The sequence below is a fragment of the Globicephala melas genome, chromosome X (genome assembly GCF_963455315.2).
Source record: "Globicephala melas chromosome X, mGloMel1.2, whole genome shotgun sequence".
Classification (NCBI taxonomy): domain Eukaryota; kingdom Metazoa; phylum Chordata; class Mammalia; order Artiodactyla; family Delphinidae; genus Globicephala; species Globicephala melas.
The window spans coordinates 96,771,391-96,789,360 of record NC_083335.1 but is presented as its reverse complement, the minus strand read 5'-3'; the positions used below and the strand labels follow the sequence as shown (position 1 = coordinate 96,789,360).

The 17,970-nt window shown below is 36.6% G+C and overlaps 2 pseudogenes; one reads left to right on the top strand and one right to left on the bottom strand.

Annotated features, from left to right (window-relative positions):
* Positions 1 to 2,851: 2,851 nt before the first annotated feature.
* LOC115848360 (small ribosomal subunit protein uS2-like) lies at positions 2,852 to 3,680 on the bottom strand (annotated as a pseudogene).
* Positions 3,681 to 3,723: 43 nt separating this feature from the next.
* Positions 3,724 to 17,545, top strand: LOC115848361 (protein Mis18-beta pseudogene; annotated as a pseudogene).
* The last annotated feature ends 425 nt before the right edge of the window (positions 17,546 to 17,970 follow it).

The following is a 17,970-nucleotide window of genomic DNA, read 5'->3' as shown; positions in this document are numbered from 1 at the left end:
TTAAATAATTAATAAATATATACCAGGAAAACACTAATGAAATTACAGTTGAGCCACTTATACTAATATCAGAAAAAATAAACCTAAGCAGGATAGATTTAGTATATATTAAATATATATTTATATATAGAAAAGTGTCAATTCTCTAAGAACATATTAAAACACTAATTCCTGTACAGGGTAAAATACTCTTACAATATGTGAAGTAAAAGTGGCCAGAACTACAAGTTGAAATAGACAAACCCAACAACATATGAGATTTCAACATAACTATCTCAGTTTCTGGCAAGTCAAGCAGAGAAAATAGTAAGATATAGAAATTTGAATCACAAAATGTGAACACACTTTACTTAGTGGCCATAGGCAGAGCTCTGCAGCAAAAAATGGAGAGTAACTTAGGTATATACTATACATTTAGAAAAATGGACACCTGATCCATAAAGCAAGGCTCGAAAATATCAAAGAAGCAGTATCATACAGACTATTTTTGAATAACTCATTGATCAAAAGAGGAATAATAGAGATTGTTTTTTAAAATATTCAGAACTAACCAATAATAAAATGCTGTATATAAAAAAATGACATACATCGTAGACCATGAGAATTTTTTAAAATATCCGATATCTAGGGCTTCCCTGGTGGCGCAGTGGTTAGGAGTCTGCCTGCCAATGCGGGGGACACGGGTTCGAGCCTGGTCCAGGAAGATCCCACATGCCACAGAGCAACTAGGCCCATGTGCCTCAACTACTGAGCCTGCGCCCCTAGCGCCCGCGAGCCACAACTACTGAGCCCGTGCACCTAGAGCCCGTGCTCTGCAACAAGAGAAGCCACCACAATGAGAGGCCCATGCACCGCAATGAAGAGTAGCCCATGCTCTCTGCAACTAGAGAAAAAAAAGGGCCCATGTGTAGCAACGAAGACCCAACGCAGCCAAAACTAAATAAATAAAACAAATAAATTTTTTTAAAAATCAGATATCTAAAGGCTACAATAAAATTGTATTAAAACAAAATATGGGTGAATTCCTTTATTATCTAGAAAAGGGTAAAAAAAAGTCTTACTGTGATCCAAAATCTAGAAGTAAAAAGGGAAATTCTTGATAAATTTGATTACATTAAAAATGTGCAGGCTTCCCTGGTGGCGCAGTGGTTGAGAGTCCACCTGCCGATGCAGGGGACAGGGGTTCGTGCCCCGGTCCGGGAAGATACCACATGCCGCGGAGCGGCTAGGCCCGTGAGCCATGGCTACTGCGCCTGTGCGTCCGGAGCCTGTGCTCTACAGTGGGAGAGGCCACGACAGTGAGAGGCCCGCGTACCGAAAAAAAAAAAAAAAAAAATTGCGCATCTTATATCACATATAGAGGGCAAATATTGCTATTATATAAAGAACTTCTAAAAAAGAAAAAGTCCCAATACTTTAAAGAAAAAAATAGGCAAATGATATGGAAAACAGTTCACGGAAAAAGAACCAGCAATGGCCCTTAATCATATGAAGTGATCAGATATACAATACACGTATAATAAGAGAAATACAAAATTGGAACTACACTGAGGTATCATTTCTAACCTTGGCAAAAACAGAACACTTTGACAACATACTCTGTTGTTAAGGTCATGAGAAACAATCACTTTCATACATTGCTAATGGAACAAAACCATACCAGCTCTAAGAATTTGATATTAGCAAATTATTAATTAGCAAAATTACACATGCATTTACTCTCTGAACCAGAAATCCCACTTCTAGGAATCTATTCCTAAGATACACTCACAGAAATATGCAATGACTTATGCAAAAAGCTACTTATTTTCCTACTAATTGCAAAAGCAAAACAGCTGTAAAAAAGAAAAAGAATGAAAGAAATACGTTACACCTTTTGGGGTACCTTTTCGGTAACAAAGGTGTGGGAATTCATACACTCATACACATGTACATACATATTTGCTAATATTTTCCAAAAACAATGGAAGGATAAACCAAAAATTAATTAAAAGAAATAGTAAACTTAGGGAAGAAGACAAAAGAGAGGTAGTGGGAAGAACAAAGATAAAAACTAGATATTTTCTAATATGCCTTGTTTTATAGTTTTGACCTTAGCACCTTCTTCATTTTTTTATATATGTGAAAAATAACATTAAATGAAATAAAAAAGTGAAGCAAAACCTAAAATAAAAACAAATTGAAACTCACTAATACTACTTTATATCAAATTTGTGGCATAATGGCAAAGATACTTATCTCAATGAATTTTAAAATAGAACGTTGACTTTATATACCTAAGTGGTACCAAAAATAAAAATCACAAAATCTTAAGTCGCAGCTAGTGGTCCTATTATTAAGTTTGATTTGGGGATAATTCTAAAACCCTTATAAAAATACACACATACTCCACCACACAGAGTAGATTAAACCATATATGTAATTATATTACTAGGAACCAAGATTTTCAGTATAAAAGACAAGATCAACATACAAATCAGACATGTGAAACATAATCCTATAATCTCCATTTAAATTTGGGAAATCAGTATTATGAAATTAGAATTTACTGATTTACTTCCTTTTTTAGAAACTTCTTTTTCCGTCAACTTTGTATTGCCGTTTTTTTGTGGCATGCGGGCCTCTCACTGTCGTGGCGTCTCCCGTTGCGGAGCACAGGCTCCGGACGCGCAGGCTCCGCGGCCACGGCTCACGGGCCCAGCCGCTCCGCGGCATGTGGGATCTTTCCGGACCGGGGCACAAACCCGTGTCCCCTGCATCGGCAGGCGGACTCTCAACCACTGCGCCACCAGGGAAGCCCCGTATTGCCGTTTTCTGTTCAAAAGCCTGTGGAAGAACAGCTTAACACCACTCAGTTATCATCCTCACCAGGGAAATGCTGAATAGGCACAGAGGGCACCTGCGTGCCCTCAGACTAGGCTGCGACCTTGGGTTTAGTAGCAGTAAACTCAGGAACTGGAGAGGTCCATTCACCCTGAAATTCCTCCTCAGTCACAGCCTTTCCAGCAGCACCCTGCCCTTCCTTTTCAATCTCCTCAGGATCTCTGTGGAAGTAGAGATTACGCACGACCTCCCGTGAGTTCTCGCGAGAGGTGTGGCACGCATGCACAGAACCTCCGGGCCTAGCAGCCACCACAGCCGACCCACTGAGGGGGCCACCACAGCCGACCCACTGAGGGGGCTTACTTGTTGCTGCGTGGGGTGGCAATGTCCACATAGCACAGAGGAGAATCTGTGTTACGCAGAACGAGAGTAGACAAGTTAACTTAAGACGCCTCTGTGAGAGGCTGGCAGTCAGCCCTGGGATCAGTAACCAGCAAAAGTCGAGGCTCCCGGAACGCCGCCTGGATCTGATTGGTGAAGCTTCCAGGAGTGAAGTGGCCATCGATAGAACTGGCCCTAGTGACAGACAGCTACAACTTTCAGTGTAGCCCGCTGGCCAATACTCCTGAAGGATATGACGCCAATATCAGTCGGATTTTCACTGGCAATAATGGCAGGAGCTGACAGCAGAATCTTCTCCCAGGTTCTCTTATGATGTAGATGCCCCCACTTTTCTTTTTGTAGATATACTGTTCCATTTGGAAGTCAAGGTTGGTGCCACCTAAGTAGGTTCCTGCAGCAAGGAATTTAAGTACAGCCTCCTCCTTCATTTGCAGTATGTCAAGGGCTTCGAACATTCTGAAAGTTTGCCTTTCTGACAGGAACTGAAGACTATACCGTATGGACTCCTCTCCAGGTAGTGTGGAAAGGTAAAATTTATTTTTCTCCTTGTAAAATAAATAAAATACAATGTGTTTTAGCTCTCTACTGAAATGCCCAAGAAGCTGTGATAACCCAGTAGAAATTGCAAACCTACCACCCAGATATAATCTCCAAATATTAGTTTCCACTTACAAGAATTACCAGGGCTCCTTAAAAATATATCTGTGACCAGCAGTATCCAAGGTGAGCCTGATCATCTTGTCATTTCTGAAATCCTGTGCCTAGACTCTATCACAGACTATAAAAGGACACAGGAGGCAACTTGAAGGGAGTCCCATTAGCCAAAGATGGGACCATTTGAGCTTCAAAAAGAAGAACGAATACTGAAATGTATCAAATCTATTAAAATTGATAATTACACTTAATATCCTAATTATACTTAATCACCTATTCTTCATCATTGAGATCTTACTTAGGCAACCAGCTCATTATTCAGGAAATTCATACAAAATAATCAATAGGAATTGCACAGCCCTACTTATAAAATATTCTTGCCACAATAATATAAGATAAAATAAACTAAATCAATTGCACATCTAGATCTAACTAACAGTTACATGAAATTTTGACAAATAGGAAAAAAAAAACATGAGAATTTCAAAAACACAATATAGACAGAATAGTATATGAACAATAGAATAAACCAAATATAGAAGTAAGGAGTTAATAAACATAAGATTGGAAATTTATGAGATTCAAAACAAATACAAAATAAAGAGAATCAACAAGACAGAAATTGATTATTTTAAAAAGGTAACGCACAGATACTGGCAAAATTAATCAGGAAGAACAGCAGTACATATAAACAATATAAGGGGAAAAGGACATAAGCAGAGGTAAAACTCAGATTACAAAGAGAGAACAATGAAAAATTTTATGACAATAAGATTGAATATTTAGACAAAATAGTTTCCTAGAAACTAAGTTATAAAAATTGGCTCAAAAACATTGTCTTATAACAAATAAATTGAATCAGTATTTTAAAATGTAAAACAATAACAAACACCAGGCCTAAGGTTTTCAGGAAAATTCTACCAATTGCAAAGAGAAGATAAATATAATCTTAAAAACACATTTCCAAAGAAGAGAGGGGGGAAAAAAAGAAATAGATTACTCCACAATTCGTTTAATGATGAAAATATAACCTCAATAGCAAAACCTGACCATGGCAGACAGAAAAAGAAATTGGAGACAAAAGCACTTATTAACATAAATGCAAAGATCCTAGACAAAATATTAGCAAATTTAACCCAGCAGTGTATAAAAAACGTACTACATCATGACCAGTTGGGCTATTTAGAACTTTCCAAGATTGAGTTGTGTTTTCCTAATGGTACTCTTACCTGCCATATTGAGAAAAGACTGACATGGAGAAGAGGCAGAAGGTGGGAGAACAGTTAGGAGCAGTGTTGCCAGATGAAATTTTTATCAGCTAAATCTGGCAACTCTAGCTAAGAGTTTATTGCAATAATTGAAATCAGATGTGTTGTTGGCTTGTACCAGGATGGTGGCAAGGCAGATGGTGAGCAGTGATCAGATTCTGGAAACATGTTAATGTTAAATTCAATAGACTTTTTTGATGGTTTGGATATGGCTTATTTTCCATCTTTCTATCATCACTTGCCCCACACTGTTCTAGGCCGTTATCCTCCCTTACTGCAGTTCTGAAACAGCCTCCTAATTGCTCTGTTGCCTCAAGGCCTGTCCTTCTACAGTTCCAATTTCCAGTCTAAGTAATATTTCGAAATATGCAAATCTGATTATTAACTACCTAAGTCCCTTCAATGACTTACTTTTCCTTTTGGATAATGTCTGACTCCTAGAAATCCGTGACGTTCACTCCACAAGGCTGTGACTTCCACTATGCAACCTCCACCTTCTGTCTGGCTAAGTCCTATCCATTCTCTAGTTCTTAACCTAAATGTGGCATTCTCAGGAAGACCATCACTAAGACAGGTTTTGTTCCATTGCCATAGGTTCCCATAAAATTCTAGTTTCTCCTACCCTATGGATGAATGTTATCATTCATCAAGCTACATTATAACCATTTATTTAACTGGATGTTTTCTCAACTGTTTTGTAACTTTGAGGAGGAGAGAATTTTAAGTATTTTATTTATTATCGTATCCCTAGACCTTGAAGAATGTTTGACACAGAGTACATAATCAATAAATATTTCAAATGAATGATTAATAAATTAGCTAATTATGAATTTGCATTTCATATTTGCACAAGGATTAGTAAGACCTCCAAAATAACAAATGGTGTGCTTCATAACAGCACATTAAGTGGTGTTCATTATTATATTTGCTAAAAATAACTCCATAGAATGAGTTTTTAACTTAAAGCATAAATTTATGTCATAAACATAATTATGACAGTGCATATTTTGACATTTTACTTTTAAAATAATTACTTCAATCTTGGATTAACTAGAACTTCGTTTGTAGAACGTGAAAGTTAAGTGAACTTTTCTTTCTACATATTTTATTTCACTACGTATCAATAAGATGACTGAAAACCATAGACACATTAGAGGACATTTCTTTCTCTTACTATAACCAATAGTGAAAGATAAGGAAGTGATACTAAACTGGAAGTCAGTGAGACACAAGAATTATTTTTTAAAGGGGGAAACATATTTAAAACTTTGGGGAAGGATTGATAGTCTAAGTGTGTATGTCCTTGGTAAAATAAACTTCACACCACAAAATAAAGAATTAATAACAAACTGGAAATGTGAACTCATGGCCCTTTTAAAAGTAATTTCTTTTCTAGTTTTAGCTAGAATTTGACCCAGCATTAATCTCATCCTATCTACCAGACTTACTCATGTGGAAAAATCTGACATGCAGCCCCCAACGCCCAGAATTTATTTTTTTAGTGCCTTTTCTTCTGCCTTCGTAAAATGAACTAGCACTTCCTGGGTAATAGCTGATCCTGTGACCTGGAACATATGGCTGCCCAAAAGTGAGGAGGATTTCAAAGATGGCTTGGATAGTACAAGGACAAATTAGCTCAGTTAAAAAAGGATTCTCATTGTCTAAATTTTGACAATGTATGTGTAACAGAGAAAATACTACTGTAATTATTTGGAACAAGTTGAGTAAGTGAATGAAAGCATAAGTCTTTAGTTATAATCATAAAAGGAAAGTTTAGTATGAAGTTTAAAAACAAGAAAGTTATAATATAAGTGAAAGGTGATATTGTAATTTTTATTTAATTTATTGGTTAATTTTAATGATAAGGGAGAGTAATGTATATAACATTCTTTTTTCTGTTAACTAATTATCTTTTTAGGAAGAGTAAAGTTGTACCTTTCTCAATATTTGTTATGTTTAGGAAAATTAAGACCCTACAGAAACAAGTTGATTATAATTGGTAGTCTCCCACCATATACAGGAAGAAAGAAATTTCAGCTGGTTTTTGCAAGATGAAGAATGAACCAAATACCATATTCTTCATTGACCAAGACATGAAATCTCTGAATGAGGACACTAAATATAACTAGATGATGATAAGGCTTACTTACCTCCAGTAATGATAACAGACCAGATCAATATACAATATTTAATAGATAGCAAGGTATAGAGCATTGGAAAAGTGAGAGTGAAAGCAGATTATTCTGGGAAAGCTGACCCCATACAGGATACCAAAACTTAACAGCAAAGTCTTAAGTTTAGTATTACTTAAGCCTTATTATTAAAATAAAGGGATCAAGACCTACAATTTGAATTACATTAAGGGACACATCTATATCCCACACCCCATTCAAGAAATAATTAGTTGATATCCAGAACCTACAACTTTGACTGGTCTTCTTGACATTTGGATTGTTTCCAACCTAAATACCAAGATGACCATAGCTGTGAACTTCCCAAGTCTAGTTGGTGACACAGAATTACTCTGTTTTGTTAGAACAACTTCCTAAAATTAAAAATCTCCATCAAAAGTGTATAAAAATTTTAAATATTTGAATATAATTTGCCAAAATTTCACTCAGAAAGTCTGTACTAATATACACCATAAAAAGTAGTGTATGAGAATGATTTTCCCATGTATATTTATAGCCAAGACAACTGCTTGTCTCCCCAATTTCTATTCCCTCCTTCTTTACTAACAGAAAGCACATTTCATTCTAGATTGCAATGTGCCCATCCCAAAACTAAATTTCCCAGTGCCCTTGTGCCCAAGAGTGAACAACAAGATGAAGCATAAATTAGGTAAGTCTTCTGGATATTCTCCATCCTTCCTGGAATAAAGACATGAGGTTAGGGCTACAGCAGGAATCTTGAAACCAGAGAACCTGATCATCAAAATCACTTGCTAAGGAACTACCAAACTAGCCCTGTATTGCATATACATGTAACTTATTTTAGGTGAGAAAGAAAGAAACCTTTATCGTATTAAAGCCATTTATTATTTGTATTCTCATAAGGAATCCTGTTTTAAAAATATGTTTACAAAAATATTTATTCTTAATTTAATTTTAACTTCTTTGGGGGCTTAGTACCAGTTCCTCTTTACCAGGCTTATATATTTGTGAGCTCTTTTCTCTGTCTTAACTGGTTCAAAAGTTTTTAATAAATCACACATGTAATGACTCACAGACTTGTATCTCTGAGAACTCTCCTCAGAGATCCAGACCTAACTGCTTTCTTGAAATTTCAGATTTTACTTATATTTCAAAGGATACTCACATTTAAAAATTCCCCGTACTGTACATATAACCTCCCCAACGCTGACCCACCTCTTTTAACATATTTTATCTTAATGAAAAGCATTAATGTCCACTAAATTGCACACATAAAAGACCTAGTTTTCAGGCTGTTACATATTCAAGATGTCCACTTTTCCCATCTCCATTACCACCATTCTTATTCACTATCTCTGGAGGTCCACAAATAAAATAGTGCTATAGATAGTTTCCCTCTAACCAAATTGTCCAAATCATCCCCTTTTAATCTATTCAATCCTTTGACTAGTATGAACTTCCAAAAATGTGTCTGAAAATATCCCTCCTATACACACAAAACACTCTCTCTCTCTCTCTCTCTCTCTTTCTCTCTCTCTCTCTCTCTCTCTGTCTCTCTCACCTTAAATCAATCAATAGAGGCAGAGTCAAGATGGTGGTGTGGGAAGATGCAGAGTTAGCATCTCCCCACAACTAGGGTGCCTGCTGGCCTCTGGTGGGGAACTCTGATGCCCAAGGAGACGGGAGGAACCCCAGAGTGAACCAGTAGGATGTAGGGGGACTGAGTGGGGAGTGGGCACTAATCCCATTCATAAGGGTTCTACCTTCATGACCTAATTACATCCCAAAGGCCCCGTCACCAAATACCATCACATTGGTGATGGGGATTTCAACTTTCGAATTTTGGAGGGACACAAACTTTTAGTCCATAGCATTCCCTGTTTTGGTCATAAATAATTTCCAAATACTGATCAGAAAAAAATGTTGGCCTCATTATAGTTTAGACTGATTATTTTCACAGATCCAATAAGTGGTGTTAAATAACTATATAAGCTTCTTAGATCATATAGTATTTAACAGATACTGAGGCAAAACTATTAGCTTTTTTTAAAATTGAAGTATATTTGCTGTACAATATTATGTAAGTTACAGGTGTACAATAGAGTGATTCAGTTTTTAAAGGTTATACTCCATTTATAGTTACTATAAGATGTTGGCTATATTCTCCATGATATACAATACAATATATCCTTATAGCTTATTTTATACCTTGTAGTTTGTACCTCTTAATTCCCTACCTCTATATTGCCCCTCCCCCACCCCCTCCCCACTGGTAACCACTAGTTTATTCTCTATATCTGTGAGTCTGCTTAAAACTATTAGCTTTTGTTTGTAAATTTTATTAAAGAATCCAAGATTGGACCATTTAAAAGAATCTATAAAGTCTAGGCTAGGAAGTTAAGGCTAAGAAAATCTCTCCCCTAGATTTTACTGTAGTACCCATAGAATTAGTAAATTCTTCTCTTTTCAAGGTCCCCCAAATATGCTAAGGTTCCTAGCCTGCCAGAAAGTGACTTTGTCACTTGTGAGGCTGGAGCCCTATAAGCCAAGTACCAGACCAGTTTCCTGTGATGGTTTTGTAGGCACTGGTATCTTTGTTCTTTAACAGTGGGCTTGCTGTATCCAACTAAAAGTGATTCATTCTCAAATATAACACTGTAGTATGTTTTTGGTTGAACAATCAACTTTTTTCTAACTTGAGTTAAAATGGAGGCTGATTCTTATTGAAATAATGAAAATAACTATTGGCCTGAAATCAATAGATTGCCAAATACTTCTCCAGTAAAGATGGGTTTATTCAAGACCAGCAGGGAATTGCATTTTGGGATCTACAACCAAGTCCCCCTGCATGGCAAGGGGAGGAGAATGCTTTTATGGAGTGGAAAAGGAAGTTGGGAGGACTATAATAAACAAAGAGTCCAAGGCTTTTCAGTGGCTGAGTACTTGCCAGGGAAGAACAGGACTTTCTTCCTCCTGTTGGGCTCTGCTATCCTTGCAGGGTGTGAGAATTCCTCCTTCTGGTCTCCCAACTCTATTAATTGAGGTTTCTGTTTTTAAATTTTTTACATTTCCCCATTTTGATCAAGATCTTTCTCTGAAAGCATTCCTGATCAAGAGTCAGGTTTTCTAGTTTCAGTGGCTTTTTGCCCCGTAATTCCAGGAAAAATCTTTCCTGGCTGTAGTGTCTTACACTGGAGGGAAAGTGTACAGATGGGAAACCTATTAAGGTCACGTTTGAGTAATGAGGAGTGGGAGGGAGAACTCTCAGGCACTTTTTATGTAAAGTCCATATGTTACCAAGATCATAAACACTGGAGATCATCTGAGTGTTATGTCATCATCAAAGGTTTGGTAACAAACTTCTGACAGGCCTGGCCTGGATATCTTGAGAAAGCTGTTTCATCAGATGTCATCTGCTCCAATTCTGGGAAATCTTTACTTTCAGGTCACCAGATGATATGCAGGTCCAGTCAGGGTCCGGAACTTTTTTTAAGTGTGCCACACGAATCCAAGAGTCTGTTCCTTGGAGTTTTGCAGCACAAGGGTTGGTCAGCAGTACCTGATAGGGGCCTATCCATTGAGGTTAAAGGGAGTTCTTTTGGAAGTATCTTTTCCGATAGATAAAACCTCCAGGTTTCACAGTATGGTGCTTAAGGTGTTCATCTCCTGAGGGTGCACTGTGAAAAGATTACTCTACCAAAACATGGTTATTTTTAGTAGAAGCAATTAAATCATTGAAATATTGTAGTATCTCTCCTCTTATCAGCTGTGGGTCAAAAGCAGGAGCCAAGTGGGACTTCCCTGGCAGTCCAGTGGTTAAGAATCTGTGCTTCCATGCAGGGGGCATGGGTTTGATCCCTGGTTGGGGAACTAAGATCCCGCATGCCTGCCCAGTGCAGCAAAAAAAAAAAAAAAAAAAAAAAAGCAGGAGCCAAGTGCATTGGGTATCCTGTGACTCTCTCAAAGAGTTTATGAGTTCCAAAAGGGGTGAATCTGAGATTTAGAAAGACTAATGGCAATGCTTTTGGCCAAGGTATTTGGAGGGCCTCTACAAATTTTGCCAAGTGAGTCTTAATAATGCTATTAGTGTATTCTATTACACCAGAGGATTGCGGGTGGTAAGCACAGTGAAAGTTTTGTAAAACTGGCCAAACAGCACAGACTTGTTGAAGCATCTGGCCAGTAAAATGGGTTCCCTGATTACTTTGAATTTCAAGAAGAATTCTTCCAGGTAGGGTTAATCCTTCCCAAAAGGACTTTAGCCATAGAAAAGGCAGTAGCCTATCTGCAAGGGAAGGCTTCGGTCCAGTCCTGAACATAGGGGTAATTTTTAATTTTATTTCCACTGGAAGTATGGAAGCCATGTTATTTCCACAATATTCCAAAATCATGAACTACTCTGAAAGCATATCTACTATGAGTATAACTATTGTCAGTTTCGTCCTTAGCTAAAGTACAAGACCCTGTAAGAGCATATAATTCAGCCTGTTGGGCCAAAGTGGCCATAGGTAAAGATGCTGCCTCAACAACCTCAAAAGGAGTTGCAGTAGCCTACACAGCACAATATTTGCCATTGTTACCTTTTAAATAAGACCATCAGTGAACCATGAGAAGTAAATGTTACCCAGTGGAATTTTCTGTAGGTCATTACAAGGAATCAGGAGGTGGTCTGTCAGCATTAAGCAGTCGTGAGGGATTTCATTGGTGTTGTAAGGTTATTGCAATGTACAAGAGTTACGGAGGGGCAGTTAACAAAAGGACTTCATAGGAGGTGAAGTGGCTGCCCGAGAAATGTTGAATGTGATGAGAATTCAGGAGAATTTCTACAGCATGAGATACAAAAATGGTTAAAGGAGATCCCAGAACAATTTTCTCAGTTGCCTTAATAAAAAGGAAAGTGGCAGTAATGTCTCTAAGGCAAGGGGCATATCCACAGGGTCCAGTGGCTGGCTATAATACCCTATGGGTCCCTGTGCTTTTTGGTGAGAACCCCAAGGAAAAGGGACTCTGATAATTGAGATGCCCAAGGGCAGGTTCATCAAACTCTCCTTTAATGCCTTAAAGACTATGTCATCTGGTTTGTCCCATAAAATTGGGTTTGAGTTGTTACTGTTGAGTAAAGCATATAGGCGTTTGGCCATAAGAGAGAAATTTGGAATCCAGTTTTGGCAATAACCAACTAGTCTGAATAAACCTTGCAGTTGGCACTTAGTTTCAGGTTTTGGGAAACTTAGGACATCATGAAGTCTATTTGGATCTTGGTGTAGCCCTTGTTTTGATATTAGATGCCCTAAATATCAAAGCAGAGTTTGGGCAAACTGCATTTTTTCTTTGATGACCTTATGTCCCTTTAAGGCTAAAAGCCTTAGCAAGTGGATGCTGTCTTCCTGTGAAGAGGCTTAAGAAGGAGAGCAAGGAAGCAAATCATCCATATATTGCAACAAAGTAGAGCCTCTAGGGAAGTTTTTGTCATCCAGATCAGCCTTCAGGATTTGATGGAAATAAGGACTCTCAGTAAAACCCTGAGGCATTACTCTCCAGGTGAATTGTTTTTCTTCTTTTGAAGGCAAAAGGGTATTGGCTAGCTTCATCTACTGGGATACTAAAGAATGCATTGCTTAAGTCCATTACAGTAAAGAATTTACTTCTGGTGGGAATGGATGATAGTAACAACAGAGTTAGTAACAACAGGGTTAGAAACAAAATGTGGAGTGATAACAGTGTTTATTGCTTGGGGTTCCAGGACAAACCACACCCAATTATGGACATTGATACTCTAAATTGCCTTTGGTCAGGCGAGTTCATTTAGTTAGAAATGCACATGAGGAAGGGCCATGGTTTTTAAACATGAAATCAGCTAGAGTTGGGGGGAGGGTTTCAAGATATTTAGATAATTAGGAGTGCCTTCTCAGAGGTTTTTCCTCTAGAGTAAAGATCAATCTTCAAACAGCTCAAACGGCTCAATTCACACAACTTTCAAGCCAATCCCAGCCAGTTTTAAGGAGACAGCCCTGTCCTGGAGGACCTGGCCTTTTTTAGCCAGTCCCCAGAGGACAGCCCTTCCAAAGGAATAGGCCAAAGTCTGAAAAACTGGCATAGTTTTATTCAAAGCAGCCCCTTCCCAAAGGAACTAGGCCAAAGGCATTTTCAGCCAGCTTTGATTGAAACAGTCTGATCTCAAGATAAGAGCGAAGTATCAAACTTAAGTACTCGCATACAGAACAAGGCCTTAACCAGAAACCTTTAAATAGATCCCAAATAAAGCCTGGAGAGCATCAAACGCAAAGAGAACATGAGCTCTGATCCAGGAGAAAGACATACCTTCAAACTCCAGGGTCAGCGAGAAAAGCAATGAGTGACAATGGGTTCAGTTGTGGGTACTGCACCTTGTGCTCACCAGGCCTGGAACCACTGGGAGTCTTCAATGGTCCCCACATGGGCCACCAAAACGTTGACCTGAAATCAATAGATTGCCACATATTTCTCCAGCAAATATAGAACTATTCAGGATCAGCAGAGAATTGCAATTCAGAGTCTACAACCATGGTGAGCCCCAGACAAGTTCCCCTGCAGGGTGAAGGAATAAAAACACTTTTACAGAGACGAAAAGGAAGTTGGGAGGGCTATAGTAAACAAAGAGTTCAGGGCTTTTCATTGGCTGAGTCCTTGCCAGGAAAGAAGAGGACTCTCTTCTTCCTGTTGGGCTGGGCTATCCTTGCTGGGCATGAGAGCTCCCCGTTCTGGTCTCCCAGTTCTATTTAATTAAGATTTCTCTTTATTAATTTTTTTTGTATAACTATTACCAGAAAAAAAAATAAGAAAACTCATTAAGAATATTTGTTTGCGAACTATAAGACTTCATTGGAAATTAGATTCCATTTTTAAATGCTTCATTTCCATTTATAAAAGCATAATCTAAATTGAGGGTAAGAGATCTGGAAGGAAGAAAAAGTGAGTTATTATATATTCATCAGTCAATAGAGCATTAAAACGACATAAAAAATATTCCAAACAAATAACTGCTATTAAAATTTTCCCATCAGTTTATTTAGTCCAATGTAATTAATTCTTGTTCCCCTGGATCTCAAATCAGCAGTCTGCTTTCCTGAAGTCATCTTGTTATGAAATAAAATAGCCCTGGAAAGCTTGACTCAGTCCTCTGGTATAGTTGGAAAGGTTTCTAAGTGATACCAGATTAACAATCTTCAGCCAAAAGTCTATTCTTTGATGTCTTCTTTGATGTACTAGTTAAGATATCTGGTAGAGTCCTTTTCTTGAGACACAGAGACTGACCTTCTTTGTTGAAAACATGAGTTCTAACTCATGTTTTAAGTAAGAATCAGAGAAAAGCAAAGTTCACCTGTATATGAGAGTAAATGGCTGTTGTTAATTTATTACAGTAATCAATAATATCAAAATGGAAAAGAGCCATTGGAGTGTACAACACAGAACTATTTCATAAGATTTTCATCCCTTTTCCCTTGAGGGTACGAACCAGATATTATGAATAATGAGCACATTGACAAATACCCTTAAATTTTAATATTAAAAGCATTTTACATGTATAAAATTAACCTAGGTAAGGATGAGCTCCTCTAATCTTTTTAATTATTATTCTCATTCATCTCTTATAATAGTATGGAGCTAATTAATAAATATGGAGCAGACCAAATGAACCTACCTAAGTATTTATAGTATCTTTTTTTCTTAATAAGGAGAAAGAAAAAATCTTTGTGATTTTCTAGGGCACACTGGGAAATCTCAAAGATATTTTCAGGTATAAAGATATCTTAATTTTTTTGAATTAAGTGTCTGATCTTGAGAAGACAAAATCAAAATAGTTATCAAAGGAGATTTAAGTACTTGATTAAGATGAAATGACAGGCACCTGAGAAACAATATTTGCTTATCTATTTAATCAAAGTGACAATATTTTTAAATAAATATAGAAAAAGGTTACATGGTTCTAAGAAATTTTAGCTCTTTCAAAAATGTTCTGTTATTTTTTTTTAAATCTATCACAGAAGTTAGCAAACCATGATCCATAGATCTAGTCGTGAGTTCATGGGTAGAGTTTATAAGCTAAGAATAGTTTTTACATTTTTTAATGTTGAAAAAAATTAAAATAGTAATAACATTTTGTGACATGTGAAAGTTATATGAAATTTCAATGCTCATAAATAAAGCTTTATTGAACATGTCCATACTTAATAATTTATAAATATATTTATGGCTACTTTCCCACTACAGTGACAAAGTAGTTGTGACAGATCTTACAGTCCTTATAATCTGAGAAGATTAAAATCTTTATCATCTGGCCCTTTACAGAAAAAAAATTGCTTACTCCTGTTATAAAGCTCAATAAATTCAACACAGAGCAGTGAAATTTTTCTGGTTGAAATACTGAATCTCTGCTTTCTGAGCAGATTACACAAAGAGTAACCTTTTTAATACTCCTTGTTAAGACTAAAAACTTCAAGATCAATTTTCATCTTAACAAAGAGAAAACCAAATAAGATTCATGAGCTCCTTTCTTTATAAATCATCTTGCGAGTAAGCCCATCAACATTGAGCAAAATTTGTCAAAATGTTAATACATTTCAGTGTTTCTTTTCAGCTCCATTATTTGCAGTTATTATAAGCCAAGACTAAATTTTTTTCCTGCAAAAATTCTGCAACTTTCTATGTCTATTCAGGTTATGTCTTTTATTAACCTCTTTCACATTTTGAAGCAAATACCTTATTTTACAAACTACTCTCATTTTTTTAATAAAACACATCTCATTACCTTGTATACACAGTTGTGCTTTTCTGCTATTGTTAATTTAGTAGAGTCTAAGTTACCCACAGAAACTGTATCCTTTAACCAACTGAACTAACTTCTTTTTCACAAAGAAAACATCTGTCATGCAAAACAAGTAGCAGATGAGCAAAGCTCATGCGTCTACATAAGAATCTTTGAAATCACGTTCAGACCTCTATACCACTTTGTACATAATTACAGTTCACATAAAAGCTTTGTCAGAATTATGAACACATAGTTTTAAATTTTTCACAATCCTAATCAGTATATAGAACTAAATGTGCTTATCTGATCAATAGGCCAATATAAAAAGTTTATGAAGCTCAGAATTACTAGTCTCTTCCTGAAAAAACAAACCTAAATATAATAAAAAATAAAATTCATTGATTATATTAAACACTTATAAAAATTAGAGAAAAGGCATATAGCTGTTCTGAAACCAGTCTAATTTGTAAAAAGATTCACTTTGAATATATGAACTTGGGTTTCTATATAAAGATGCTCAAAATTTCTGTAAGAAAAGTTTTTTTTCTCTTCAAAGGCTAGCACATCTAAAGTTTCAGTTTCTTTTTTTCTGTAAATCTTTGGAACTGCTAGATATAGAGAAGCATTTATAAATCTCTATAAATCCATTAACATAAAGCTCCATTAATTTTGAAGACTGTATAATCTAATTCATTCACCTGCCAGAGGTAGGAAAATATTTCAAATCACAAAAAGCTTTTCTCAATTATACACTCCAGTACTGAGAGAGCTTACAGCTTCATTTCTTTACCTCAACTATAAGTCAAAAATAAACATAGAAACATAAAAAATTACCTCTTCAGATATCAAAAGACTTTTCGGTGCTATGCTAAGTTGCTACAGGGTGACTTTTGTGATAGCAGGGCTAAGAAAGCAATTCTTGACCCTTCTTTTATAAATTTCTTGGAGTAGGACAAGGAGGTGGTGAAGAGGTCCCCATTCCTAGATCCTGCAGGACTAGGGCTGAAGAGCCAAGATGCTGGCTGCAGCTCAAGAAGTATCAGAGAACATCTTTGAGAAACACCCTTACATTGGGCATTGAAGGTTGACTCAGAGGCAGCAGCTATAATCTTTTATTCTGTAATTCCTGAGGGGTTCCCATTGATTTCCATTTTTTATTCCACTGATGCTTCCTTGGCTGCTCTGAGAGGTTACGTCTGCATTACTTCTGGTATACCAGTTCTTAAAAACAAAAGCCATAGTAAGTATAGCTGAGATGGAGAAGCACAATGGACCTCTCTACCAGAAAAGATTGCAGGCCTAAAATAGAAGATAGGGCTCACACATACTTGCTTAAACTCACTAATAAGGATTCTGAAAAGGAAATGACTCTTGATCAGTCCAGGACTAATCCAGAATCCAGAATGAAGACTTTAATATCAAATTCTGCCTTTATTGTGATACTCAAAGACAGGTGATGCTAGATTATTTCTCAAGAATGATTAGCTTCAAGAATATGGGAAAAGGCAGTTTATTAAACTTATCTCTAGACTGATTTTCCAAGTCATTTGTGAAGCTGTTACTAAAAAATGAGAAACTAAGGAATATTTTGTTTAGATTTCATAGCTAGTTTGTCTTAGGAAATTAGTTTAGCTTCTCCTCAATTTCATGATGTTTACTGTTAAAAAATATTTGATTACAAATTTAAGGATTACAAGACAATATTTTATGTGTACTCTGAACCAAAGATTCATGGTTGGTCTGAAAATAGAATAGAGCTTAAGGTTGACTACCATTAACTCTACACAGAGCAATTGTTATATAAATGAACAATTTTTTTTCTTATGCAAAATATAGGTACATACATATTCTATAGGTAATAGTCAATAAATTGACTGGATGG